This window comes from Eurosta solidaginis, chromosome 2 (assembly GCF_040869045.1).
Source record: "Eurosta solidaginis isolate ZX-2024a chromosome 2, ASM4086904v1, whole genome shotgun sequence".
Taxonomy (NCBI): domain Eukaryota; kingdom Metazoa; phylum Arthropoda; class Insecta; order Diptera; family Tephritidae; genus Eurosta; species Eurosta solidaginis.
This window is the reverse complement of record NC_090320.1, coordinates 6,066,079-6,093,965: the sequence shown is the minus strand read 5'-3', so window position 1 is coordinate 6,093,965 and position 27,887 is coordinate 6,066,079. Positions and strand designations below refer to the sequence as shown.

Genomic DNA, 27,887 nt, shown 5'->3' with positions numbered 1-27,887 from the left:
TTCCCGGGCATCAGGGATGTGAAGTCAATGAACAGGCAGACTACCTAGCCAAGAAGGGTGATATAGCAGTATTCTATAGTGCAGAACCCTTCTGTGAATTCACAAAGGCAAAAAATAGGGAAATCAACTGGGCGCAAACCAGTTTGGAAAATACTAGGACGAAGGCAGGCCCAATTGCTGATACTCCCGGCAAGGATAGTATCAGCCAAACATATTAATCTAAGCAGAGAGGACCTACAAACTCTAACTGACTGCTGTACGGGACACTGTAGTCTACGTTATGACGTAAGTTAGTTAAATGTATCCGATACACAACTCTCTCGTTTTTTTCACATTCTCTGCGAATGCGTCGCTCTAGTAAGGCAGGAACTCTCTCATCTAGGTGACGTGACTATTAATCGCATCGTGATATGAAGTGTAAAGCCTGAAGAAGTATTTAAATACATGAAAAGAGTCTACACACAATAATAGGCTGAAAGGTCAGCGCAATGAAGGTGGAAGTGCATCAAGGCCTAATAATAATAAACCCTTTCCTTTGATGCCCGTATTGAGTACCCATATTTAGGAACTCCAGCGGGGTAAAGGACTAAGATTGTGCTCGCGGTAGGCATGCTTATCGTAAGACGCGTACCAGCCTATGTGTGTGGAAACGCATCGATGTACTACCATCAAATCGTATAAGTGTAAATATTTGCTAGGTAGGTAGGTTGAACTGGCCGGTCCATGAGGACCTCACATAGACTGATTGAGTCCGTAGTGTTACCAGAAGTTTGTTTTAACGACCAAACTGAAAAACCCTATCAAAAACCAGGACCTATGTTATAAAATAACTCCGTCCTCTTGGCAAATACTAGAAGCTTCCTAGGACTTAAGCCACTGGCTGCTTCTAGATCTGACAGCTGTATCACTCCTAATAGCTGGAGTCTTAGCCTGGCAAGTGCAGGGCACGAGCACAGAACGTGCTCGATCGTTTCCTCCTCCAACCCGCACTTCCTACATCTGCTGTCACTGACCAAGCCTAGTTTAAAGGCATGTGACGCCAGAAGGCAGTGTCCAGTCAGAATACCCGTCATGAGTCTACAGTCCTCTTTTTTTAATGATAGCAGCAACTGTTTCAGTCTAAGGTTGTAAGACCTACACATAATCTTCGACACTTTACAGTCCCGCGCTTGAACCCACGCCTTTCCCGCTTGGTCGATCATGTGCACCTCTCGCCTTCGCTTAATCTCGCCCAATCTAATTGGGACATCTACGGAGCAAGCTTCAAGGGATGCGCCCTTTTTAGCTAGTTCATCCGCTTTTTCATTCCCATCTATTCCCATATGCCCTGGGACCCAATATAGATGTATGCTTCTCCCTGTCCCGATTCTCTCCAGAGACTGCTTACACTCTAACACGCATTTAGATGCTGTGCTATGCGAGATTATTGCCTTAATTGCTGCTTGACTGTCAATATAAAAGTTAACACGGTTGCAGCTTAAGCTATTCTCTTCCAGGGTTTCTACTGCTTTGGTTACGGCTAATATTTCCGCTTGGAAAACGCTACAGTAATCCGGCAGCCTGTAGGATCTGCTTATTTCCGGATCAGCGCAGTATACCACAGACCCTACTCTTTCCACTACTTTGGAACCATCGGTGTACACATGTATCGCCTCGTCCGCCATTTGCGCACCCTTGCGCCAACCGTCCACCTCTATTGTGGCCTTAAGATCTCCCTCGAAGCGCAGATAGGGAATCATGTAGTCTGTTCGTCTTGTGATTGATGACGCTATACTACTATGGCCATATGGTCGGCGCTCAAGCTGCCCCGAAGCACCGAGCCTGGTTGCTAGCGTCAAAGCGTATTAGCAACAAGACTTTTTTTAAATTCGCATAATTTGTAATAGCTCATTACTGTAAAAGCGTTAAGTGTCATCTTTATATATAAAAATCACGTGTCACTTTGTTTGTCCGCGATGAACTCCTAAGCTACTGAACCGATTTTTAATTTATTTTGCATCCCGTGTGTAGTTTGATCTAACTTGAAATATAGGATAGGTTATATCTGAGTTTATAGTCGCAATATTATTTTATTGCAAATTTTTTATATGTTTATACGTAATAATAAAATGTTACGTATACACACCGGCACTCATATTTTCAGGTGGTGGGGATATACTTCCGTGTAATTGGTTGGTGTTTAATTAAACAACATGCTTATCAATAAAAAATAGTATATCGAGAAAGGGGGGGATTACCTCCGGATCACGGGTTTCTGAGGTGGCCCGCGATTTAGAAGTACTAAGACATTTTCTTTTAATTCAGGAGATTGTTTAGATGTTCCATGTGCAATTTTTAAGCCGAATTTCAAAAGCAACGAATATCTGCATTTCGTTTTAATATTATAGTGAAGTGTGAAAAATATATATATAAAAGGAAAGGCTAAAATGTGTGTTAGTTGGTCGCCGGTGTTTGAAGAGATGCGTCGGTCGATTTGTTCAAACGTGGACCCGGGTACCCCTAGAATGTGTTTATAGAATATGGATAACAAATTATAGCTTTACTACAGAGTAATATATTATACCGCTGGGTGACTAGGGTCTCGAGATATAGGCCAAAATGTGGACCCGGATACCCCTGAAATGTGTGGGTAATATGGATATCAAATGAAAGCTGTTGCTGAGAGCTCTAAAGTAATTTTCATTGTGATATTCGATTTAGTCGCATCAACCTGGAAAATATGCATGCGAAGCCGAAATAGAGACATGAATTAATAATACCCACATACCTATTTACATACGTCCTATTCGATTTGCATGAGAAGTAGACCAGAGACGGACTGGGACTGGGATTAGGACTAGGACTGGGACTGAGACTCGGGGTGGGACTGGAACAAAAAAGATAGACTGAGAGATAGATAGAATGAGACGAAGATGGAGATAGATGAAGCGAAAAAGACGGAGGGAGTAGTGAATAAAAGGATAAGGAAAAAGTCAAGAGGGCTAGGGCAGAGTTAGACGGAAAACCCTTTTTAAAAAGTATGCAGGGGCCAAATTTAGGGCAGAACAACGTCTGCCGGGTCTGCTAGTAGTTATATAAGTTTTCGTAAAAGAAAGCAAGTAATAGTCGTAGGCACAGCTATGGTCATACGTACTCATACTTGGACAACCACTGTCTCTCACTGCTGCTTTATACCCCCACTATTGTAATCGGTTGTTGAATTTGTCACAAAACATTAAAAAAAATAATTTTTGTTATCAATTTACCAAAGTGGCAACCATTTCTCTAAGTCAAAAGTAAGTAACTACGAATAGAAGATCATAAACAAAAATATTGGTGTGGCATACTTAACACTTTGTATTTAATAGATACTTATTATTGATGGTCTACTTTATAAGACTGAAATTATGAAATCCATATGAGCACATGCGAAGGCATGTAAAAATGTTTAGCTTGCTTGTGGGTTTACGAAGTTTGGCGAAATTTCTTAAGACTTGCTTTACGACTTTTATCGATTTTAATTTATCTCAGTTAAGTGGCAGTTAAAAGTTTCGTTGGCTTTAACTGCTTTACGGTGGGTAGTTTATGATCACAGTGTTTATTTATCAGCAAAATGCATTACACATACATCGTGTATATGAAGCTGAGAGTAAAATTTGAAAACTAGTTTCGCCAAAAGAAAATTATTATTGCTTGGTCAAACAAATCAGGCGAAAAGCTGCAGAGCAGGAAGAATTAAAATTTTAATATTAAAAAAAAAAAAACAATTTTTTATGTTAAGCTCACCAGAGGAGTATAAATCCATAAAACTTTCATATATATATGCGATTTATCGTTGGATAAAGCATTTGTTGCGTTGTCAGTATATAATCAGGAGGTTTAGCGATCACTTATGAACCCCTTCAAAGTAGCTCACAATAAGCTATAACATCTTATTCCAAACATGATGCTTTCCATCTGTGTATAAACATTTCTCAATTTCTTATTCGCTTTCGAGTAAACCCAATGCATACGCAAATCCAACTTCATTTTTAAAACCAACTAACCCACCAACAATTAAGAAACCTCAGCCTCTTAATCAACATTTCAAATGTGAGAATATTCTCATGTTAAGCTTTTTCAACATTTTCATTATATTATGAATTTTGCCACATGCTTACCTCTATCTACACATGTAAATATAAAAAAAAAAATTACAAATTCACGGTATGTTTATAACTTCGAGCAGACATCTTCATTTGGTTCATGACTTGCTGACTGTAGCGTGTTCAAGAGTCTATTGTTTTATTAAAGCTAAAAAAAGTAATAATTTTCATCATTATAATAAAGTGGCGAATGAAGTACATTGCTGAACTTTGAATAGGTGAGAAAAAAAAAGAAGACACGCGCGGCCGTGTATGTGTGTAGACTAGACTCTAGAGTGGATAGGTGTGTTATGCCTGCCTTTAATGAATGATTTAACGGACCGATATTCAAAGTGCTTTATGCAACAATAATTTTATTTATTTATTTTTCTTTATTTATGCTATATTTTGCTTGAATTATAACGTAGAGAAAACAGCTATGTATATGTATGAATGTAAATGTAAGTCCGGGCTCAATGACTGCGCAACAAAGCAATTTTTTGGTCACCGTGGTGTGATGGTAGCGTGCTCCGCCTACCACACCATATGCCCTGGGTTCACACCCCGGGCAAGGCAACATCAAAATTTTAGAAATAAGGTTTTTCAATTAGAAGAAAATTTTTCTAAGCGGGGTCGCCCCTCGGCAGTGTTTGGCAAGCGCTTCGGGTGTATTTGTGCCATGAAAAGCTTTCAGTGGAAACTCATCTGCCTTGCAGATGCCGTTCGGAGTCGGCATAAAACATGTAGGTCCCGTCCGGCCGATTTGTAGGGAAAATCAATAGGAGCACGACGCAAATTGGAAGAGAAGCTCGGCCTTAGTCTCTTCGGAGGTTATCACGCCTTACATTTTTTTTTTTTTTTATTTTACATATGAGCGAACTCACTAGAGTTCGCTTAGTTGAGACCTTGTAAAATTTGTTTTAAACACCAAAAACATCAAGCTATTTGCATTAGCATTAGGACATCTTGACCGAAATTCTCGAAAATCTATCAAAAATATCCAAAAGTAACAGAAAGTAGCTGATCGATAAGACAAAATTTTTCAATTCAAACAGAAACTTGCTATGTAAATCTCGTGGTTTTAGGCGTAAACTGGAGGCACGGATTTCAGTTCTCAATAAAAGCCAAATTAGATATGGGACGATTGCGACGCCTCTACAGATTAACTCCAAGGAGTTTTAATGATTTCAGAGGACATATTTTTCTGTGAAGCACGAGCCCAGAAACATTCCACCAATAAATTATTAATTTTGATGAATTGAACTTCAATGATAAGTCTGTACAGAAATATTATAAAAATCACATGGGATACAGGACGATGCAGTTTGCTCAAATATATTTGGAAGAATGTTTTGTCAAGTGGTTCTGTAGGCCCTGAGAAATGTATCGACGCCGATTTTGGTTTATTTCCAAAAAAAAAAAATTTTTAAATCGTTCCAATATACGTCCATGAAGATAAAAACAAAGGTTTCTCACAGGGGCCTTAGAAATAATGGCATAAGTTTTCCTGAATGTGTGAGGACTAACTATGCATATCACGCCCCTCTTATCAGAACGTAACGTGAGTTTAATTTGTTCTCAAATTCTTTGGATATAGATTTTGCGCTTAATAAGTCTAAATTCAAATTCAACTTAATGAAGTTTTAACCTAAATTATATTGGGCGAGATTAAGAGAAGGCGAGCGGTGCACATGATAGACCAAGCGGCAAAGGGTCCAAACTCGGGGCTGTAAAATGTCGAAAACTATTAAGAAACTTCTGGTAACACTGCGGACTCATTCAGTCTATGTGAGGTTCTTATGTACCGGCCATTTCAACCTAACCTAACCTAAATTATAGTGCTAATTGCATTTAATTCGTTACGTAGTCTATAATATTTCATGTATTTCAAGGATTACTATATCTAAATAAATAAATAATCATCCGTTTGACTTCAAGTTCTCGACAGAACACAATAATTGCCGCTATTTCGAATTTAAGGCAATAAAAAAAGTTGACTAAGCATTAAATAACCAAGGTTAGTTCAAAAATAAATTTGCAAAACTTAACCACACTTAGTTAAAAAAAAAATTATTCAAACAAATAAATAAAACCGCAAAAGCCAATGGCTTACAAAAATCTTCCCACTTTATATATGCAAATTTAAATTTTTACACATATTATGTTTCTTCATTCCTACTTTTTGATGCATCGCATAACAAAATGCAATAAAATATTTGTACGTATGTATAGTTAATTAAATGTTTACAAGTCTTATTATTTTGAATGTCAATGCGAACGCGCTGTTATATGAGACCATACAAACTTTCCCACCGTTGGTTAAGTAAAAAAAAACCAAAGCTGAGAATTATCTTCAAGCTCTTTGACGTAATCTGTGCGCTTTAGCATGTAGCTGAGATGGTTTGTAATTAAATCGCATTTATCTTTCAATAGTAAATAGAGGCATATTTAGCTGGTGGAGTGGATATTTTAATTAAAATAAATATGATCCTAGACCGTAGTAAAATAATAACAAATTCAAATTTTTTACAAATGAACTTTTTTATATTTGGATTTTAGCCATAAATTTAAACTTTACGATTTTGGTAAAGTTTCTATTTTAAAATTGTTTAATCTTTCTGATTTTGTTATATTTATTCATTGATCTACTAGAAAAGAAGCGCCAATGCTTTCTTTGCCAAAGATAAGGAGCACTGGTAAGAACGCCTTTGGTTCGTGATTTTATTTAAAAACCAAAAATTGTATTTTAACTGAACGCACTGCAAAAAGTCCAATGTTACTAAGTTCTGTTTAACGCGCCTGTAAATATTCCACTCAATTTGGATTAAACACATATATAGTATACATATATATCAAATTATGTATAAAAGGAATAGCAACAAAAAGGCAATACTAAGAGACCAATTAATAAATATAACAAAAATTACAAAAATATATAACCAGTATTCCAGCAGATCTGGCCTGACGGAAACGCAAAGGTTAACACCCAGACAATTTCACATTTATCTGCAATATTTATGTATAACATAATCGTTAAAAATTTTCAATTTACGTTCTTTACGACTGCCCAATGAAGTATTCAATTAGAACAAAATATGTTTCCTGGCAAAAACTGACTATGACTTTGCTCATCGTTAGCTTCCAATTAGGCGCTGTTTAACAGCTCTTATACTTGCAAAATCGAAAAAAGTCCAATGCTGCCCCAAAACCAGTTACTAAAACAGGTTGCAAATCACCACGATCTTTACTCAAATTCAGTCAACCAACCAATCGACAGAACAAGCAATTCTCGTTCTAATAATTTGTTTTATGCCTTTTTTTACATGTTTTGCACCCATCCAACCAAATGTCATTATCCTCACATGAACACCAACTTAATGACACCACCATCGCTCATCTTATCGTACCACAACGAAGCCCCCTATCTCAGTTTGTTGCACGCATGTCAGCGCATTCTCCATCCGTTTTATAGTTTATGCTCTCCCACAAAATTGCCGGTTTCATTGGTGTGCTAACCAAGTATCAAAACCAACTATGCGGCAATAGCCATCATCCGGTGGCCAAATCCTGAGCCAGATAAATAATTTTGCATGTAAATGCAACAACAACGATTTGAGCCAGATAAATCCAGATAGAAGTCTGGTTCAATTTGTGAGCAGCTTTGTTTAATAGGTTTTTCGATGTTCACTTGGGAGCACTAGCTGTTTTGAGAGGTAGAACTGTCAGTTTGATGTATGCATAAACAATTTGTTAGCCATATTTAAAAGCAATTTGGGTAATAGTCTAGTTGAGGGGTCGACTGCTAATACGCTACCAAAAATATCGAGAGAGATGTCAAAAGGCGAGTATTAATCTCGAGAACAATAATCCGAAGGCGGAAAAGAAAAATTATATCTCTGTCCGGAGATATTTGCAGTTGAAGTTGGCGATTTTCATGTGGTTGTTGTTGTGTTTGTACCCACACAAAAAAATGTTTCATCACCGTGGCGGTAGCCACGGTTATACCACACACCCGGACTTGGCATGGCGTAGCCCAGGGTTATTTTTTATAAGCGCGGCCGAAGGCCGCCAACGCAGAAAGGTGTTCTGCGCAAAAATACTATGGCTTCGGAGGTACCCGCGGGTCTTTTTTCGGTTTTTCGTTAATATCTTTTGAACGAGTTAAAACTTTTATTTTCCGCCTTCGGATTATTAATACTGATGTCAAGACGCGTCGTTTGACACCTCTCTCGATATTTTTGGTAGCTATTAGCAGTCGACTCCTCAACTAGACTATTACCGCAATTTGTTCAACTAGAAAAGGGAAAATGTACAACTTTAATAAAATGTATGTATAAAAAAATAAAATTTATAAAATTTTAACATATATTAACTATGTAAACTGTTTTAGTGAAAGAAGAATTTGGTTTAGAGAGGAGACAAGAGCTTTTTTAAATGCGTACCTTGCTAGGAAGGAAGAGTTTGCCAGCATTAGGAGAAAAAAATATGCCATGGAGAATGTGCTGATGAATTTGGAGAGCCAAGGTGTATTGGTGAGTTTGATGTTAGCCCATGATAGATGTTTACACAGTTTATTAATAATTTCTTCTTGCTATATTTGTATCTTAACACAGAGTGAACCAACGACGGTGGAGATGCTTTCGGCAAAACTAAAAAATTTAATAAGGGCATATAAACAGAGTGTGGACAATAATGGCAGGACAGGAGCAACGCCATGCAATGCTCCGTGATTTGATGGAGGAAATATTTGGTGATAATCCAGTTATATCAAATAAGCACTCCATAAATTTAATCAGCCAGCCTCTAAATCTTCCACCACAGGATGGCACACATAGCTGTTCCAACGAAGGCGGAAACGAAAAAAAATTGCCAAAATGTTAAAGAAAACGAAGAAGCTATAGACCTCCATTGAAAGGAAAAATAATGGAAATGAAAATTCAGTGCAAAAAGGAGCTTGCTGCCAACAAAATAAAGGTCTTCGAAGAGTATGCTGCAAAAAAATGAAAAGATGGAGCAGGCGCAGCAATTAAAGCAAAAGTGGCGTGAAGAAAAAATGGCCATGCTCAAAGCGTTTATGGATGCAAAAAAAGCAATGTGATATATTTATTATGAATTACCTTTTGTTCAACATGTGCTATTTTAAGCATGTATGTATAGTTATAGTTAGGAATATGAGTGAAGTCTGTATATATATCGATTGCAGGTCTGTATTTTCAGTGAAATGAAGCAGTCGTCTGAATCTCATTTTCAATAATCCAAAAGCATTTCCAACAACAATTTTGGTTGACGAATGTAAATAATTGAATTGCCTCTGGGCTGATGTCAAAAATCTATTATCTCGAAATGGACTTATCAACCATTCTGTATTTGCGTAAGCTGAGTCTCTAAGCAAACATGAGTTGAATGGAAAAGTGGATGTCATATCATCTAACGCTCGTTGGTATAAACTTGATCGTCTCAAAACTCGACTGTCATGTAACGAGCCCGGTTCACCAGCGAATATGTCTATAAACATTTTATCTGCGTCTACAACGGCTTGCAATTGCAGGCTATACAAATGCTTCCGATTGAAATACGCTTCTTTGTTTGATACTGGGGCTTTAATTTTTATGTGCGAGCAGTCGATACAACCAGTCACATTTGGAATGCTCTTCATGGCATAAAACATGCGTATATTGTCCCTTGCTTTGGACAGAGAAGGCCACTGAACATATTCATGGCCAATTGACAATAGCCATTCAATCACTCGCCTTATTACTCTCCATCCAGTTGAGTCAGCCAGGTTGAAACGATTCGCTATTTCACGAAACGTACTGCTATTTGCCATGTACCACAAAAGCCGATTCCGATGACGATTCATACATAAACTGCAATATATTTAAATGATAGACATGAAGGAAAACACTTACTAAAAAACAGCAATGAGTTTAAAAAATGTGTAAACTTACTTCAAACAAATATTCATCCATGTTTTTCGTTTAGCTTTTCACAACGCTTTAATTATATCGGTTTGTTTACTTTTCTTCTTCTTACAACGAAAATTACGTTTTTGGTAGTGCTGCCAATTCTCACAACAATGATCCGGACCATTCCCGTGAGAATTGAGCGTGACCCGGAGCTGTAAAACTCACTGGATGACCACAAATGTTACGCATGAAATAAACTCTTAACTGAGCTCGATTCAGCACATTTTTTTCCAAATACTGCAGCAGCAAACCAAAAGGTGGTTGGTACAAAAGTTGCATGGGGCTGTGATATGTGTGAGTGCTAATGCAATTTGACCCAGACATGCAACATGAAACGGTAATATGAAGCTCGGGAGGGTTGTATGGCTATGAAAAATTGGGGAAAGGATATGTGGTGGTATCTCACAAATATATAGAGATATCCAATAATTGTTTCAAAAAGTATTAAATTTGTGCGTCACAATGGATCTCAGTATAAAGAGCAGGCATCAGCCGTGATGCGATAATTTGAGTAAAATAATGTAGCATTAAGAATTTTTGTGATATGTTATGTTTTGCTATGTTATGTTCTGCTATGTTATGTTATGTGATTATATGTTATGCTATTTTACGCTATGAGAGGAGGCGGATCTCCACTATCATTAACGGTAATATGACGGTTGGGCACCAAAAAATGGAAACACGCACTTTAAGGAAATATCGGGTGGTGAAGCTAGACAGTAAACTCACTTTCTAGCAGCATATCCGAGAAGCCTGCGAAAGGAATGCGTAGACAATAGCGATGCTGAGACGATGAATGACAAACACAGGCGTTCCAAAGCCATATACAAAGAAGCTGCTTGCACCAAACAATCCTGGCTGAATAAGGTCTATGGGGAACTACGCTGGCCATGGGAGGTTCGGTTATAGCGGATAGACCTTCAAGGAAGAAGCAAGTTATACACAGGTAGTTTCGAAGTAAGAATTAAAATATCCCAGTCAGAACATAAAGCCTTTCCTCTTTCCACGAAACTCAAACAATAAAAAAAAACTGTTGTTATGTTATGTTATGTCGCCTTTTTAAGTAGCGTTACGTTGTGAAATGTTAGTTTATGTTATGTTAAGTTATTACTTGATTTATAATGTGTTACATATACTCAGCTATGCTATGTTGAGTCATGTTCTGCCATTCTGTAAAAAATAGGTGTGTAATTTTATGTACACACATACGTATGCATAATACATTGGGTCTTTCTATATACTTACTTTAGTTATTTTATGTATCTATAATTTTTTTACATAATTGTTTTTGCGTTTGAATTCAAATTGTACAAAATAATTTAAATATTTTAGAGATCACATCTGAACCAATTCAAGTGTGACTGCTTCCAAATTCGAGCAAACACTCCCACACTAAATATTTCTGTTGACACATTTAACCACACAACTTAAGCTGACACACTTCCAAGCAGGACTTAACATACATCTGAATTCAATAATAAATAAAAACGCTCCCTACACAGTTTTTAGTTACAGTGGACCCTCGGTTAACGTACACAATTGGTTCTAGCATCTTGCTCGTTATGCAAAACGTTCGTTAAGCAAAACCATTATTCCTATAAGAATCAATGTAAACTAAAATAATGCGTTCCAGGTCGAAAAAAAATACAGTCTTATATGTTTCAATTTGAATTTTTATTGAAAGAAACCTAGTACCTAGCATTATTAATCTACATTAAGCAAAAAACTGTCTAGAGTCGTTTGTTTCTGACGTCCCTTCAAAATTTGTTCAAAATGGGACACAGCATTATCGTTGAATAATTCTGTTGCACGTACTGCCGCTGTCTGACTGGGGTGATGCTTTTTAACGTATGATGCCACAAACTCCCATGCTTTGAGCATTTCTCTGATTGCACTAGACGGTTGCTGTTCTTCGGTTATCTCCTCGTCTGATAAAGTTTGCTTCTTAACATCTTGTTGTAAATCACATTGCAATTCTATAAGCTCGTCGGTAGTCAGATCTTCACTGTGCTCTGCCACAAGTTCAGCGATGTCATTTCCATCCACCTCTAGCCCAATACGGTCAGCCAAAAATATTATTTCGTTGGTTATTGGATCCGTAGATACTGCGTCGAGTCCTTCAAATGTGCATTCGGCAAAGCGGTCGGGCCAAAGATTTTTCCAGGAAGATTCGAGTGTTCTCTTAGTAACGCCTTTCCATGCCTTATCAATAATTTTGAGACAGGCAACAATGTGGAAGTGATCTTTCCAAAACTCTTTTAGAGTAAGATTTGTTTTTTCAGTCACGTCAAAGCAATGCTGGAAAAGTTCTTTTGTGTAAAGCTTCTTGAAGTTAGAAATCACTTGCTGATCCATGGGCTGAAGCAATGGGGTTGTATTAGGTGGCAAAAAGTGAATTTTGATGAATTTAAACTCTTCAATGAGTTCATCTTGTAAACTTGGTGGATGTGAAGGAGCGTTATCCATAATAAGCAGGACACGAAGAGGCAAATCCATCTCAATCAAATATTTCAGCACAGAGGGGCCAAAAACGTTATTGATCCACTCAGTAAAAAGAACACGTGTCACCCAAGCTTTACTGTTCGACTTCCACATGACATTTAGCTTACTCTTGTCAACATTATGCTTTTTGAAGGCACGTGGATTCTCTGAATGATAGACAAGTAGCGGTTTTATTTTCAAGTCGCCACTTGCATTGGAACAAAAAAGCAGAGTAAGGCGGTCTTTCATTGGCTTATGGCCGGGCATTGCTTTCTCCTCTACTGTTATGTAAGTTCGCTTGGGCATCTTTTTCCAAAAAAGACCCGTTTCGTCGCAATTAAACACCTGCTGGGGCAAGTAACCCTCAGTATCCACAAGCTTCTTGAATTCGCCTACATAACTCTCGGCAGCCTTAGCGTCTGAGCTTGCTGCTTCACCATGCCTTATAACGCTATGAATACCAGTACGTTTTTTGAAATTCTCGAACCACCCCTTACTTGCTTTGAAGTCTTCCCTTCTTGCTGTTGATGTTCCTGGCGACTTTTCAATCAGAGTAGTGAATATCGTTTTAGCCTTCTCACAAATTATATTCTGCGAAATTGTGTCAGCTTGCATTTGCTTTTGGTTAATCCATATCAAAAGCAATCTTTCAACATCATCGAGAATTTGTGGTCGTTGCGAAGAAACTCTTGATACTCCCTTTGAAGCGTTTAGCACCTCAAGCTTGTCCTGATTCTTGAGGATAGTAGAAATCGTTGATTTCGACAAGTTGAACGCACGTCCTAAATCAGCCACACCCAAACCTCCTTTATGTTTTTGAATGATCTTGAGTTTCATTTCAATAGTTATTTTGGTCCTTGTATTTTTCTCCTTTTCCGAATTTTTTTTTGAGGGCATTTTATGTTAGTTATTTTGCAATTTTTATAAAAGCAAAATTAAAAATAAAAAATGTGTATGTTTCAACACGTCTTGTTAATTTTACGAACAATTCTGCACTAAAATAAAACAAAATTCTGAACTATGAAGCAAAAGCTAAACGCAGACAGCCCAATAATGTGAATTCGGGGTTTCCCCTGTTTAGGTTGTTATGCGAGACTTCGTTCGTAAAGCGAAACTTTTTTCCCAAAAAAATGTATTCGTTATGCGAAATGTTCGTTATGCGGGGCGTTCATTAACCGAGGGTCCACTGTATTTGTAAATAATAGCAATATTTTTTTTCTTTTTAAAGAAGTGAAATAAATATTTTTGTGCATTTTGCGTTGAGTGCGCAGCTCAAATGTCAACCATTAAAAGTTAACAAAATAAATTAAACCAAATCGAGCTAAACCTAAATGGACTACAAGAAAGGCAATCTGATACAAATTTTTTTCTAAATTAATTCATGAAAGGTTCATAATTATTCTAAGTAGTTTTTGCCATTTTTGTTAGATCCCGTATTGTGTAGTTTATTTATTTGATTTTGATTTTTGATAAACCGAGCTCTTGAATCAATAATAATTAGAAGAATTGTTTTGCCATACTAACCAGAGAACTTTACACTGAAAGAAAAAGACTGGTAAAACAACCGAAATGCGGGTCAATTCAACCGAAATTTCTGTCAATTTTTATCCATCGCAACAAGATGTTGAATCAACTGCGCACAAATCGTTGATTCATAATTGACTGTTTTAGTAGTCAAATTAACAAAAAAGTTGTTGCGACAGCTTTGTATGAAAGTACCTATGCTGCCATATAAATATGTAAATAAATGTAAGGCGCGATAACCTCCGAAGAGATTTTAAGCCGAACTTCTCTTCCAATTTGCGTCGTGCTCCTTTTTAATTTTTCTTACAAATTGGCGGAACGGGACCTACTTGTTTTATGCCGACTCCGAAGGACATCTGCAAGGCATATGAGTGTTCACTGCGAGCATTTCATGGCAGAAATACACTCGGAATGCTTGCCGAACACTATCGAGGGGCGACTCCGCTTAGATAATTTTATTCTAATTGAAAAAGCTTGCTTCTAAAATTTTGATGTTGCTTTGCCCGGGGTGTGAACCCAGGGTCTTCGGTGTGGTAGGCGGAACACCACGGCGGCCGCCATATAAATACGTAAATATGTGAATACATAAATACGCATGCTTGCTACATATACATATGTACATATGAATGTAGAAATGAAAATAGTAGTCACAAAACTGATTATCAATTCTTTCAGTTGCAGCTTAGCTCATTCTCAATTTCTTCTCTCGCATGTAGTTCCCACACTTGACTGTTTCGAACAAAACTTGTAATATACATGTTTGACGTAACATTTTAAAAAGAGAACTTGTAAGTTATAGAAAAATAAAGAATCAATTCGTAGGAAGGTAAATCACCACTGGAGTAACTTGACATGTAATTCGGCAAGTTTAATTTCCGTAACACTTTAAGTTGAAAAGATTCCAAAACAACCCAAACTCTTATTTTGTCGGAAACATCAACATTAAAAAATGATGTTTTTTTTATTATCTTATTAGATTCGTTCGCGTGAGTGAAAATTCATAAAAACTTGAATAAAATGTTACTAACTTTGGAAAAATCCTGTTCGTTCAAGAAAAACTTTTGCAACAAGAGGGCGCAATTTTGCATTTCGCTTGGACGAGAAGTTGCAAAGTTGTCCTCGATAGATAGGTGTCTCGGTATCTCATAATTTTTTGCACAGTAAATTCAAAAAAGGGTTTTTTTCGTTTTGTATTGATAACTGAATAACTAGTTTTTTGTTGTTTTCCCATTTTTTCGATCGATTTGATGGTTTTCTTATTTTGGTATTTTTTTTTAACAAGTGGCACCATCGTCATAAGTACAAAGTAGAGAGCGCAGTGAGCGTAAAATTCTCTTTGAAATTTGCTCATGTATTGACAGTTGATCGCCGTTGAAATGACCTGTAGGATCAGTTGTGTTAACAGAAAAATCAATTAGATTGATTAGAAATCTGTCAATTTTACAAAATTTTGTTAGCTTAAGAGCAACGATTTCTCTTCTGTTGAAATGACTAAACTAATTTGTTCGCTTGACAAAGAACTCGGTCGATTTAACCATGATTCGATCAATTTCACCGAATCTCCGTTAAGTCAAGAAGAACAGAACCGATTTGTTGATTTTACTAGCACCATTCCTTTCAGTGCATAAGTATAGATTAACTTACTGATCTACGTCATAGGTATTAAATTAAGTGCCTGATTTGTTCAGGCGTGAAAAAAGGCTCATAAGAGCGGTATTCGGAATGCCTAAGCTCTCATATGGAATGTGCCCAACTCATACCTGAACTCCTCTGTAAGCGAAGTGGAATGCTATTGCTGAGCTCTCAGCTTACAAGTAAATTACAAATGGATTTAACGCATTATGAAATCATAAAAACTTGCACCATTACCCAACCCTTTTTTATTGCTTATTTAAAACTTTTGTTCGAATTTCTAGTATTTCTAGAATAATAAATAGGTTGGAAAGTATTATTTGAAAAAATTTTGAGGAAATGTTTGTTCAGCACCGAGAATCAAATCAAGAATTGATATTTTCTCCAACATTTTTCTAAACCTATTTTCAAAATTGAATACATGCGAATCTCAAACATGATTGGAAAGAAACAGAAATAAAAAAGTGAGCGCTAAATATGAGGCGGAAGTGTTAAATTACAAAAAAAAAATTAGTATATGTCGGCGGCATCAACCAGCTTTGTTCTATGCTTACATGAAACTAACTAAAAGTTGCTGCTAATCTTCTCTGGCTGTTGACAATCGGGATTTATACTTAAGGCCGAACTTAGTTCTACTTCCAGACAATTATTTTGCTATCGAACACCGAAATGCCCTTCTCAAGTAAACAAGTTGAGAGCTAACCTTTGAGAAGAGTTTGCGGAAAATTTCGGGCTGAAACGATAAAGACGCTGAAATCATAATAAAAAAAAAAAATAAATGTAAGGCGCGATAACCTCCGAAGAGATCTAAGGCCGAGCTTCTCTTCCAATTTGCATCGTGATCCTCTTGATTTTCCCTACAAATTGGCCGGACCGGACCTACATGTTTTATGCCGACTCCGAACGGCATCTGCAAGGCAGATGAGTTTTCACTGAGAGCTTTTCATGGCAGAAATACACTCGGAGTGACTGCCAGTCACTGCCGAGGGGCGAACCCGCTTAGAAAAATTTTCTTCTAATTGAAAAACCTTATTTATAAAATTTTGATGTTGCTTTGCCCGGGAGTTGAACCCAGGGCATACGGTGTGATAGGCGGAGCACGCTACCATCACACCGCGGTGACCGCCGCTGAAATCATAATTGATAATTCAAATTTGTTCCACCCTTTGAGTTTTTTCGAACTAATTGATTAGCAGGGATCTGCAAAAAGCTCTTCAGGTGTAGAAATTCTATTTAAAAAATAGCTGTTGGATTTAATAAAAGAAACTTTCAAGTTGCTATAATTTCGCATAAAAAATAATTTTTATCATTTTTTATATAGTCTTCATGTCCGTGACGTCACTAAATTACTAACAATTTTCATTGTAATTTTAAAGTCACAATACGTGAATATGCAAATTTTCAATGAATGTGTCATTTGTATGTACTCACTTATTAGTATTTATATTTGAAGCCCCACAAAACTTAGAACTATTAGCCAGCTGCAAAACTAGTATTACAAAAGCACAAACAAATTTTCAACAATTAGAATATGTGCTATACAAAGAGAAGAGTATTGACTTTGGTTGAGGCTTTCTCGAATATTTGCAAATTTGATGGAAGAAAATTTAAAAGAAAAAACTCAACCATTAAACTGATTTTATTATTTTTCACTAAAATTACTTCAGGGACTTTCCACAGTAAAGAAAAGTTAAGCTTTAAATAATAATACGAAGCTAATCTTAATATATAAAAAACAAGTGTCACACAATTGAGGCCAATGAACTCCTAAACTACTGAACCGATTTTGAATTTGTTTTGCACCCCGTGTGTAGTTTGATCTAACTTGAAATATAGGATAGGTGACTGGGTGACTAGGGTCTCGAGATATAGGCCAAAACGTGGACCCGGGTACCCCTAGAGTGTGTTTATAGAATATGGATATCAAATGAAAGCTGTTGATGAGTGCTTTAGTGGAGGGTAGTTTTCATACCCCTCGGTGACTAGGGTCTCGAGATATAGGCCAAAACGTGGACCCGGGTACCCCTTGAGTGTGTTTCTAGAATATGGATATCAAATGAAAGCTGTTGATGAGTGCTTTAGTAGAGGGTAGGATATGTGACTGGGTGACTAGGGTCTCGAGATATAGGCCAAAACGTAGACCCGGGTACCCCTAGAGTGTGTTTATAGAATATGGATATCAAATGAAAGCTGTTGATGAGTGCTTTAGTGGAGGGTTATTTTCATACCCGTGGGTGACTAGGGTCTCGATATATATGCCAAAACGTGGGCCAGTGAATGCCTAGACAGTGTTTATACAATATGGATATCAAATGAAAGCTGTTGATGAGTGCTTTAGTACAGAGTAATATATTATCCAGAGAAGGACTGGGACTGGGATTAGGACTAGTGCTGGGACTGAGACTCGGAGTGGGACTGGGACTGGAATAAAATACATACCACCTTCTGGGACAGGCAATAAGGGATGCAGAAGAATTAGAAGAAATTGAGAGAAGAGCGGAGATTGAGAAAGAGATAGAATGAGACGAAGATGGAGATAGATTAAGCGAAAAAGACGGAGGAAGGAGTGAATAAAAGGATTAGGAAAAAGTGAAGAGGGGGGGAGGGCAGAGTCAGGCGTAAAAAGCTTATTAAAATGTATGCAGATTGGCCAAATTTAGGGCAGGACAACGTCTGCCGGGTCTTCTAGTGAAATATAAATATTAAAATTTCCTAAGTCTGACGTGCGGGACTGCGAAATCACCCACCAGCGGCCTTGATGGTTAAAAAATGAGCAGAGTAGTTAAGAGCAACGAGAAATAGACTTGAATCGAATACTTTTAATCTTAAGCAAATAAATTTGCATTCCTCCAAAAACAAAACGGTATAATGTACCAATATCTTACTTACTTATTTGACATTATCGCTGAAAAATAACGTAAAAAATATCCGTTAATCGCCATCAAATAAGAATTCCATGCGAGAATTCATTTCGTAAATCCACATAAAATGCTTCCAAAATTATAGAAGTGTTTTTGATGGAGTGTTGTGTTGTGATCAATTTTGTTTTATTAAAATGTAGAATATTGCTGACGTTGATGTGATGTTTGGAGTAAATTTTTTATATTTTTTAGATGATTTGATAAAAATTACGATAGCAATTGATGGAGAGAAACTGTTGATTTGTTTTTTTCTTAATTTAGCTGGTTTTACGTATTTTCAAAAACTGATTGATGAGCTAGCACTTGAGCAAACACATTTGTTGTTTTTGTGTTATTTAACATTTATAAAGTTTTTTTTTAATAAATTAGGCAATTGCTGGCATGCGCTTCTTTATTGAAAGCCTCTTTTTAAATAATTTGTTTAATTTTTTGTTTCACAATAAGCACTTAATTAGCACCTTTTTCGCATTAATTTGCGCAGTGGCTGGCTATTTTCTTAACAAAAATTATTAAGTAAACATTTTAAACAAGACTTATACAGCAATTCAGCAATCGACAATTTTTACAGTGAAACCTTGACGTAACGAATTGTAAACGCTTCGACCAAGGCCTCGTAATATTGATTGGCAAATAAATTGTTTGTTGCGACACCAATTCTTTTTAAAATGTCGTAAGTTTCCAATTACTTATCTTGCTATCATCTTTTCTTTGTATAAACAGGGAATCCAAGTTCGTTACCTGATTGTCGAACTTCTATAAGGCATTATGCAATTTCTATTGTGGTATAAACTAACTTAGTTTTAACAACAAATAAATAAATAATAAATATAAGGCGCGATAACCAACGAAGAGATTTAAGGTCGTGCTTCTCTTCCAATTGGCGTGTGCTTCTTTAAATTTTTCATACAACGGCTTTTGCAAGGCAGATGAGTTTTCACTGAGAAACTGTTCATGGCAGAAATACACTCGTAGTGTTTGCCAAATCACTGTCGATGGGCGACCCCGCTTAGAAAAACTTTCTTCTAATTGAAAATACATATTTCTAAAATTTTGATGTTGCTTTGCCCGGGGCGTTAGCGCAGGATATTCGGTGTGGTGGGCGGAACACGCTACCAGCACACCACGGCGACTAAAATCAAATTTTAATCAATTTAAACGGAGAGAAGGTGGTACCACAGCAACACCACATCTACCGAAGTTTTATGGCCCTTTCCATTATACCAGTGGCATGTATCCAAGAATGTTTAAGGATGCGCTGTAAGAGCTTTACATTGATATAAACATAGTGCAGTGAATAAAAACTTAGGAACAAAAGGTACGTATTTCCATCAATACTTATATTTAGGGGAGGGACCACTTAACTGATTTTTGGGAATACGTGAAGGTGAAGTTGATCACCCTTGAAGCTCGCAAGAGTTACGAATTATTCAGACCACGATGCACGTTGTATTACCCGACGAGAGTTAGTAGGTCCGATAGGGAGGCTTTCAATACAAACCATATAATCTTCTTTGCTACAAGGAGGGATTGGATCACAATTTGTGATCGGTCGCAGATATTAGGTGGGGCAAAGCATTGCTACAACAACAACAACAACAACAATGTTAGGGAGCTAACTGGGATACTCGATATCTCAGTTTTCAAGAACGGATCTAAAATGGCTTTTGGAGTAAGAGTGAGACTCTTTGCAACACTTCTGAACGTTCATGGCTGTGCCTCTACCTGTCTCTCAGCGAGTGTTTACTGGACATAAATAGTTAGCCATCTTCGCCGATTTTCACACAGCTTTTCAAGGTTTCGCATCAACAGACTTATTGCTACTAAGTCTGGTTTTATTCAGTGAATTGAGTGGGCCATAAATCTGATGCAGCGTCCATTCAATTTGGGTACCTGGGAATCATAAAATGAGGGCTTAATACGGCGTGAATCGGCTTTTAGGAGGAAAGAAAGCCCATGCACTTTTCGGATTCATCAAGGCTTGTATCTCTTCATGCAACCTTAGCGAGGCAGAATATTTGTTTGCAATAAATTGGCAGACCTACGTGTTTTATGCAGACGTCGAAAGAAAACTTATAAGGCCGTTGCTTTGGTTATTTGTGACACGGATTCGATAGGGACACAATGTCTACTGTCGCAGCTGTGACCTTCAAGAGACGGAGGAAAGGATGGAATACCTTCTTTGCGACTGTTAAGCAAAATGAAGTATCTTTAAAAACTGATTCGCTTTATCGAGACTTCACTATAAACGTATCTGGGACTTAAGGGCCCATTACTCATACTCAGCATAGACTTGACTTGACTTGAGAACTGTCACTTACAGGTCTATTAAATGAACATTGCATGTTACTGATTACTCAAGACTTGGCAACACTTAACTTAGAAGTCTGTTGAATTTTGATTTTCTATGTAAGTTCTAAGTGACGTTTACATTTTGAGATGCTATTTGTTTGTTTCCATTTTGACATTTTGTCATACAAATTGACATTTATTTAAAAATAAATTTCAAAGCTGATTATGATGCCAGATTGTGTGGGCTAAGTGGAGTATAATCGTGGCCAAGTTTACGCTAAGTCAAGTCAAGTCTATGCTAAGTATCAGTAATGGACCTTTTACGCATACATACATACATATGTTGCAGAAAAAAAGACTGCGTTAATTTTATTATTTATTGTATTGTATTGTTTTTTACTGTACACAAATTACCAAGCTTGACTTGAAATTTGAATTCTCAGCAACTTATCTTTGCAAAAAATTGTCAAGTTGTGGTTTTTCCTTTAGATTTCTAACACTTTCTTATTTCATTAAACATCAACATGTTTTGTAAATCGCTCACTTCTTAAATAATTACTTTAACGCTTATCTATAAGCATATGTACACAGAACTTGTTAAGCGTTTTCAGCTTCGCCCATTTTTTTTTTCTTCTTGTTTAGATTTACTGCGTTGCACAAAATGCTTTAAGCTTTTTGTTGCATTGACCACTTGTTCCCGCGTCGCTCGCGCATTATTTTAGCTTAACATAAAAAAAATTGTTTGCTGCGTAAGAAAATCTTCCGATAGTTAAGTTGCGCTCAAGTTCAACGTTAAAAAGTAACTGATCTTCCGTTCAACTAAACAACGTTCAAACCGTTGAGCACTGCATTGGTAAGATCGCGTTACACTCTCTCAGCCGTGTGCACTTTCTTAGCAAACACAACAAAATAAAACAAATAGCCCTGCTTGCTGACATATCTCCGCCGTTCGGAATTCCGAAAAGACCGGCTTAAACGAGTCCAAGCACGTTGTCAGTTTTGTGGCTGCAAAGAAATTGCATAGCTACACTCATAAACTGATATATTCACAACTTTCATAACATAATTAGTATATCTACCTCAACTCTGTTCAAACAACAACTATCAGCATTTGCAATACTCACTCAGGTATTAACGCTCTCTAACAACGAAAAAGCCTGAATTGCTTTTACCTGCTTGCTCACACCTCACCTATGCAAGTACATACATATGTATGTATGTATATACATAGCCATATGCTCGATTGAGTTTGGCATTCGCTTCCGAACATGTTCGTTAGCTTGGTACTCTGTTGTATATTTTATAGGTTGACTTGCGATATGTCATAAAAAACTGGTTAGATTGCTTTTACGGGAACAAAATGCGGTCGTGGCTAAGTGCGCCACACATCGGCTTGATACCGGATTCTTAAGCACAGTTCTTACAAGCACAACGTGCCACACTAATAGCCATCGTGGCTCATGAGGCACTAGATATTGACGACATTGACTTTTCGAGCTTAATGTGCACATATGTATGTATATTTATATGTGTTGTGTGTGTATGTATGATCAGTCAAAAGAAGACTTAACGTTTGGCTTGATTTTGGCCCACTCTTTGCTAAAGGCAATGACACCACAAATGCTAAGTTTGTGGAAGAAGTGGCTTTATGCACGAAGGGAAATGTTTTTATGAGCTCGAAAAATATATTTTTATATAAATTTTAGGTATTCTTTTGAAAAAAATGTTTGTTGTTAAATGAGAATGGATATAAAACCGAGTCTTATTATAACGTAGCATCGGTTGACATAGGACCAGTTTGCGGAGAGTTACATACTTTGCCGTGAAGTCTGGAAAAGGTTAACCGCAACTATGGTCACTGCGATTGCCGTAAGATGAGGAAGTGATCAAATTTGTGCGCCTCTTTAGGCTTTCGGATCAACAACGCTGACATGGAATCCAGTTAAGCGTTAGAGAGCGTACGGTTAAGCAAATAAGCACAGTCGTTTTTTCACTTTCGGCGCCTGGCATCGTAAAAGTCAAAAAATTCAGAAGCTGGATTAGCTACCACGGCAGAGATTGGTTTTTAATGCTGACAATGGAGGTTCCTGCTTTCCTGGCTCTTGTCCGGCTTCATATCTTCCAGATTATTTTTAGTGTGGCTAATAATAAGTGGCAATAATGGTAGTACTACAGGGTCTTTAGAAACCTATAAGCCACATATAACTTCAGACGATATTCTTTCATTCCTATGATGGATAGAGAAAAAGACGATCGGTGCCTCCGAGACATGCATAGGACTATAAGAGAAAGTGTCATTTCGATGTGGGAATATTTGGGGGGAGGGGAGGGGGGGTAGAGGTAACTGTAATATCTTAGCACTTTGGCGAAGTAGAACGAAATTCCAAGCAAAAAGTCTAAGAACGAAGATATATCGAGTTACATATAGTGGAAGCGTGCGAGCTGCCGTTGAAAACGGGGGAGAGTGGCGGCTGTCAAGAGCGAACAATGAAGCGTATACACAACAGAAAAGGTTCGGCAAATTAGTTAACCAGCGAATGGCATGCCGATGTTGAATAGTCGGTAGATCATTGTAAATTTTACCAAGTAGCGCAACTAACAGCTGATCGGTGAAAATTCGCACATTCACACGCACAGTTCTCGACTCAGTTTCAAAACAAAACTTTAGATTATTTAATTCAAATTTTCAAGTGAGATAATACTTACAAATTTATGTATACAGAATATATATGGCATTTTTGTTCTTATTAAAACAATATTTTCATTTATATTAAAGCTTTTATCATTTTTTTTTTTAACTTTGAAAAATCTCCGAACACCATTCCTTCATTATATGACATTCGACTGCCTAGTCCACTGCCTTCCACTCTATTCGCAACATAACCTCTACTTAAGCTGCCAAACTATATAGTAAACAATGCGGTAGATCGTTGACCGATGAAAGTATGAACCTTGAGCACAACTTTTATCTGATCCCTTTACAGAACACGAATTGCCTCTCTGAATTTATTCGGTTTTAGAGATGCAGGAGGTACGAATCGTGGGTTGCTTCCTGTTCTCTGCCACACCAAAAAAAAATAGTAGAGTGAGACTTGTGCAGGATAAAGAAAGTGATCTGTTCACATATATAAATGGGGCGTGAGTAGTGGTATATATAGCTGCAACTGTTTTTGGTGCTACTGCAGCAGTCTAGCTGCTAGGGTGTAATGACATTGGATGCTACTAAAGGCGGCGTTACTGTTCTTCACCCTTCCAAACTGAATCATTCATATCATCTTCAACAATCAATTATATATATAAACAAGTAAAGGTGTCTAAGTTCTGGTATAACCGAACATCAGCGTGAGCTTCAATTGTATATTTCATTTCAGATAAATTACTTTTCTACATAATACGTGGCACCACCCGTTTAAAAAAAGTCTACGACCCTTTTAAACTTGTTTTATATCTAAGTTGCCGTGGTCATTAACCGATCTCGTCCATTTTTTCTAGAAATATATCTTGCTATAGGGAAAATTTGTGTACCAAATTTTATTACGATCCGTTAATTTTTCTTCGAGTTATGGCTCCCGAAACATAGAAAGTTGCTTAGTCATAAAAGGGGCAGTGCCGCGCCCATTTTCAAAAATTTTAGTGTTTTCCAATTTAATGTTATAATTCAATTTAGAAAGCAAAATTCGATTGATACAAAGCTCTTTTTCGCTAAGATATAGCTTATTATTTTCGTCTACGACCCTTTTAAAAATCTGTTATATAAAAGTGGGCGTGGTATTTAACCGATCTCGTCCATTTTTTCTAGAAATATTTCCTGCTATAGGGAAAATTTGTGTACCAAATTTTATTACGATCCGTTAATTTTTCTTCGAGTTATGGCTCCCGAAACATAGAAAATTGCTTAATCATAAAAGGGGTGGTGCCGCGCCCATTTTTTAAAATTTGAAGTTTTTCCTATTTATTGTTAGAAATACACTTGAGAAATGAAATACCATTGATATAAAGCTCTTTTTTGCAAAGATATAGCTTATTTTATTCGTCCACGACCCTTTTAAAAATCTTTTATATGAAAGTGGGCGTGGTCCTTAACCGATTTCGTTAATTTTTCTTCAAAGCATTCCTTATAGTAAAGGCAACCTCTCTGCCGAACTTTGTTAGGATAGATTTAACAATTTTTGATTTATAATTAGTAATATTTGAAAAAATTATTTTATCACAAATGGGCGGTGCCACGCCCATTTTAAAAAAAGTTTCCAAATTTTTGTCAAGACTCTCAGTATCAGTCTAGACGTCAAATTTCAACATTCTAGGTGTATTATTTACTAAATAATACGGTTTTTTGTGTTTTCCAAAATGTTATATATATAAAAAGTGGGCGTGGTTATCATCCGATTTTGCTCATTTTCAATACCAATCTATTCTGGGTCCAGATAAGCTCGTGATGAAGATATCTCAATATTTACTCAACTTATCGCGTTAACGGACAGACGGACGAACGGACGGACGAACATGGCTCAATCAATTTTTTTTTTTTGATACTGATGATTTTGATATTTGGAAGTATATATCTATCTCGATTCCGTTATGCCTGTACAACCAACCGTTATCCAATCAAAGTTAATATACTCTGTGTGCAAAGCACTCTGAGTTTAAAAATAGCATCAACTATCCAGCGAGATCGGTCTTACACAGAATTTCTTTGTTTTGACTTTTTTTTTTTTTTGAGATTGCAAAAGATACCTTTTCATCATTTTGTATGAATTCTTATCTTAAGAGCCGAATCTAAAAAAAGCTTCTTTGCCTAAATCACAGCAAACATAAAGCTAAAGATGCGTAACATGTAAGAATTTTAATTGAGAATGAAAAAAAAAAACTAAAAACAAGTAAGGAAGGCTAAGTTCGGGTGTAACCGAACATTACATACTCAGCTGAGAGCTTTGGAGACAAAATAAGGGAAAATCACCATTTAGCAAAATGAACCTAGGGTAACCCTGGAATGTGTATCAAATGAAAGGTGTTAATGATTATTTAAAACGTAGTGGGCCTTAGTTCTATAGGTGGAAACCTTTTCGAGATATCGCAATAAGGGTGGACCAGGGGTGACTCTAGAATGTGTTTGGGTATCAAATTAAAAGTATTAATGAGGGTTTTAAAAGGGAGTAGCCCTTAGTTGTATATGTGAAGGCGTTTTCGAGATATCGACCAAAATGTGGACCAGGGTGACCCAGAACATCTTCTGTCGGGTACCGCTAATTTATTTATATATGTCATACCACGAACAGTATTCCTGCCAAGATTCCAAGGGCTTTTGATTTCGCCCTGCAGAACTTTTTCATTTTCTTCTACTTAATATGGTAGATGTCACACCCATTTTACAAAGTTTTTTTCTAAAGTTATATTTTGCGTCAATAAACGAATCCAATTACCATGTTTCATCTCTTTTTTCATATTTGGTACAGAATTATGGCATTTTTTTCATTTTTCGTAATTTTTGATGTCGGAAAAGTGGGCGTGGTCATAGTCGGATTTCGGCCATATTTAATACCAAGATAAAGTGACTTCATATAAGTACGTGAACTAAGTTTAGTTAAATATGTCGATTTTTGCTCAAGTTATCGTGTTAACGGCCCAGCGGAAGGACAGACGGTCGACTGTGTATAAAGACTGGGCGTGGCTTCAACCGATGTCGCCCATTTTCACAGAAAACAGTTATCGTCATAGAATCTATGTCCCTCCCAAATTTCACAAGGATTGGTAACTTGTTGTTCGACTTATGGCATTAAAATTATTCTAGACGAATTAAATGAAAAAGGGCGGAGTTACGCCCATTTTGAAATTTTCTTTTATCTTTGTATTTTGTTGCACCATATCATTACTAGAGTCGAATGTTGACATAATTTACTTTTATACTGTAAAGATATTAAATTTTTTGTTAAGATTTGACTTAAAAAAAAAATTTTTTTTTTAAAAGTGGGCGTGTTCGTCATCCGATTTCGCTTATTTTTATTTAGCACCCATATAGTAATAGAGGTAACGTACCTACCAAATTTCATCATGATATCTTCAACGACTGCCAAATTACAGCTTGCAAAACTTTTAAATTACCTGCTTTTAAAAGTGGGCGGTGCCAAGCCCATTGTCCAAAATTTTTCTAATTTTCTATTTTGCGTCATAAGGTCAACGCACCAAGTTCCATCGCTTTATCCGTCTTTGGTAATGAATTATCGTACTTTTTCGGTTTTTCTAAATTTTCGATATCGAAAAAGTGGGCGTGGTTGTAGTCCGATTTCGTTCATTTTAAATAGCGATCTGAGATGAGCGCCCAGGAACCTACATACCAAATTTCATCAAGATACCTCAAAATTTACTCAAGTTATCGTGTTTACAGACGGACGGACGGACATGGCTAAATGAATTTCTTTTTTCACCCAGATCATTTTGATATATAGAAGTCTATATCTATCTCGATCTCTGCTCAGCTGAGTATAAAAAGTCTACAACACAAAACACCGCAACCAAATGAAAATCGAAAAACCCGAAGCGGATCAACAAACTGCAAAGGCAGCGGTCAAGCGCTAATAGGAAAGAAGAGAGATACGAGATGTGTGCGGTATGTGTCCATAAATAGAAGATGAATTGCAACAGCTGAATTTATGTGCAACATGTTGGATACAGTTAAAGGAAGATTCAGAAATATATATATACATATGTACATAAGAACTCGTAACTAGGTGGATGAGAAGCCAAAAATGGAAACAACTAATAGGCGAAGAAAACAAACAGAGACGCTGATTAAATTAAGAGGATGAGAAAGAATAAAGTAAAAAAGTTCAAACACGAAAGTAACAGAACTTGGTATTATAATAAACTTTACAGAATTTAATTTGAAAAAGTTAAGTAAGAGCGTAAAATAAGAGAAAAATTTAAGGAGTAAGGCTAAATTGGTAGAGCGATACAAACGACCACTTGGGATCTAC

The 27,887-nt window shown here is 36.8% G+C and overlaps 2 protein-coding genes across 2 annotated transcripts in view; both read right to left on the bottom strand.

Annotated features, from left to right (window-relative positions):
- LOC137239184 (nuclear pore complex protein DDB_G0274915) overlaps positions 1 to 19,098 on the bottom strand; it is a 339,788-nt gene extending 320,690 nt beyond the window's left edge. The window contains exon 1 of the mRNA XM_067764201.1: positions 18,596 to 19,098. The gene's annotated coding sequence lies outside the window, so the exon portion shown is untranslated. The remainder of the gene's footprint in view (positions 1 to 18,595) is intronic.
- Positions 7,251 to 27,887, bottom strand: part of LOC137239186 (uncharacterized) — a 38,443-nt gene continuing 17,806 nt past the window's right edge. Inside the window, exon 5 of the mRNA XM_067764207.1 lies at positions 7,251 to 7,804. The gene's annotated coding sequence lies outside the window, so the exon portion shown is untranslated. The remainder of the gene's footprint in view (positions 7,805 to 27,887) is intronic.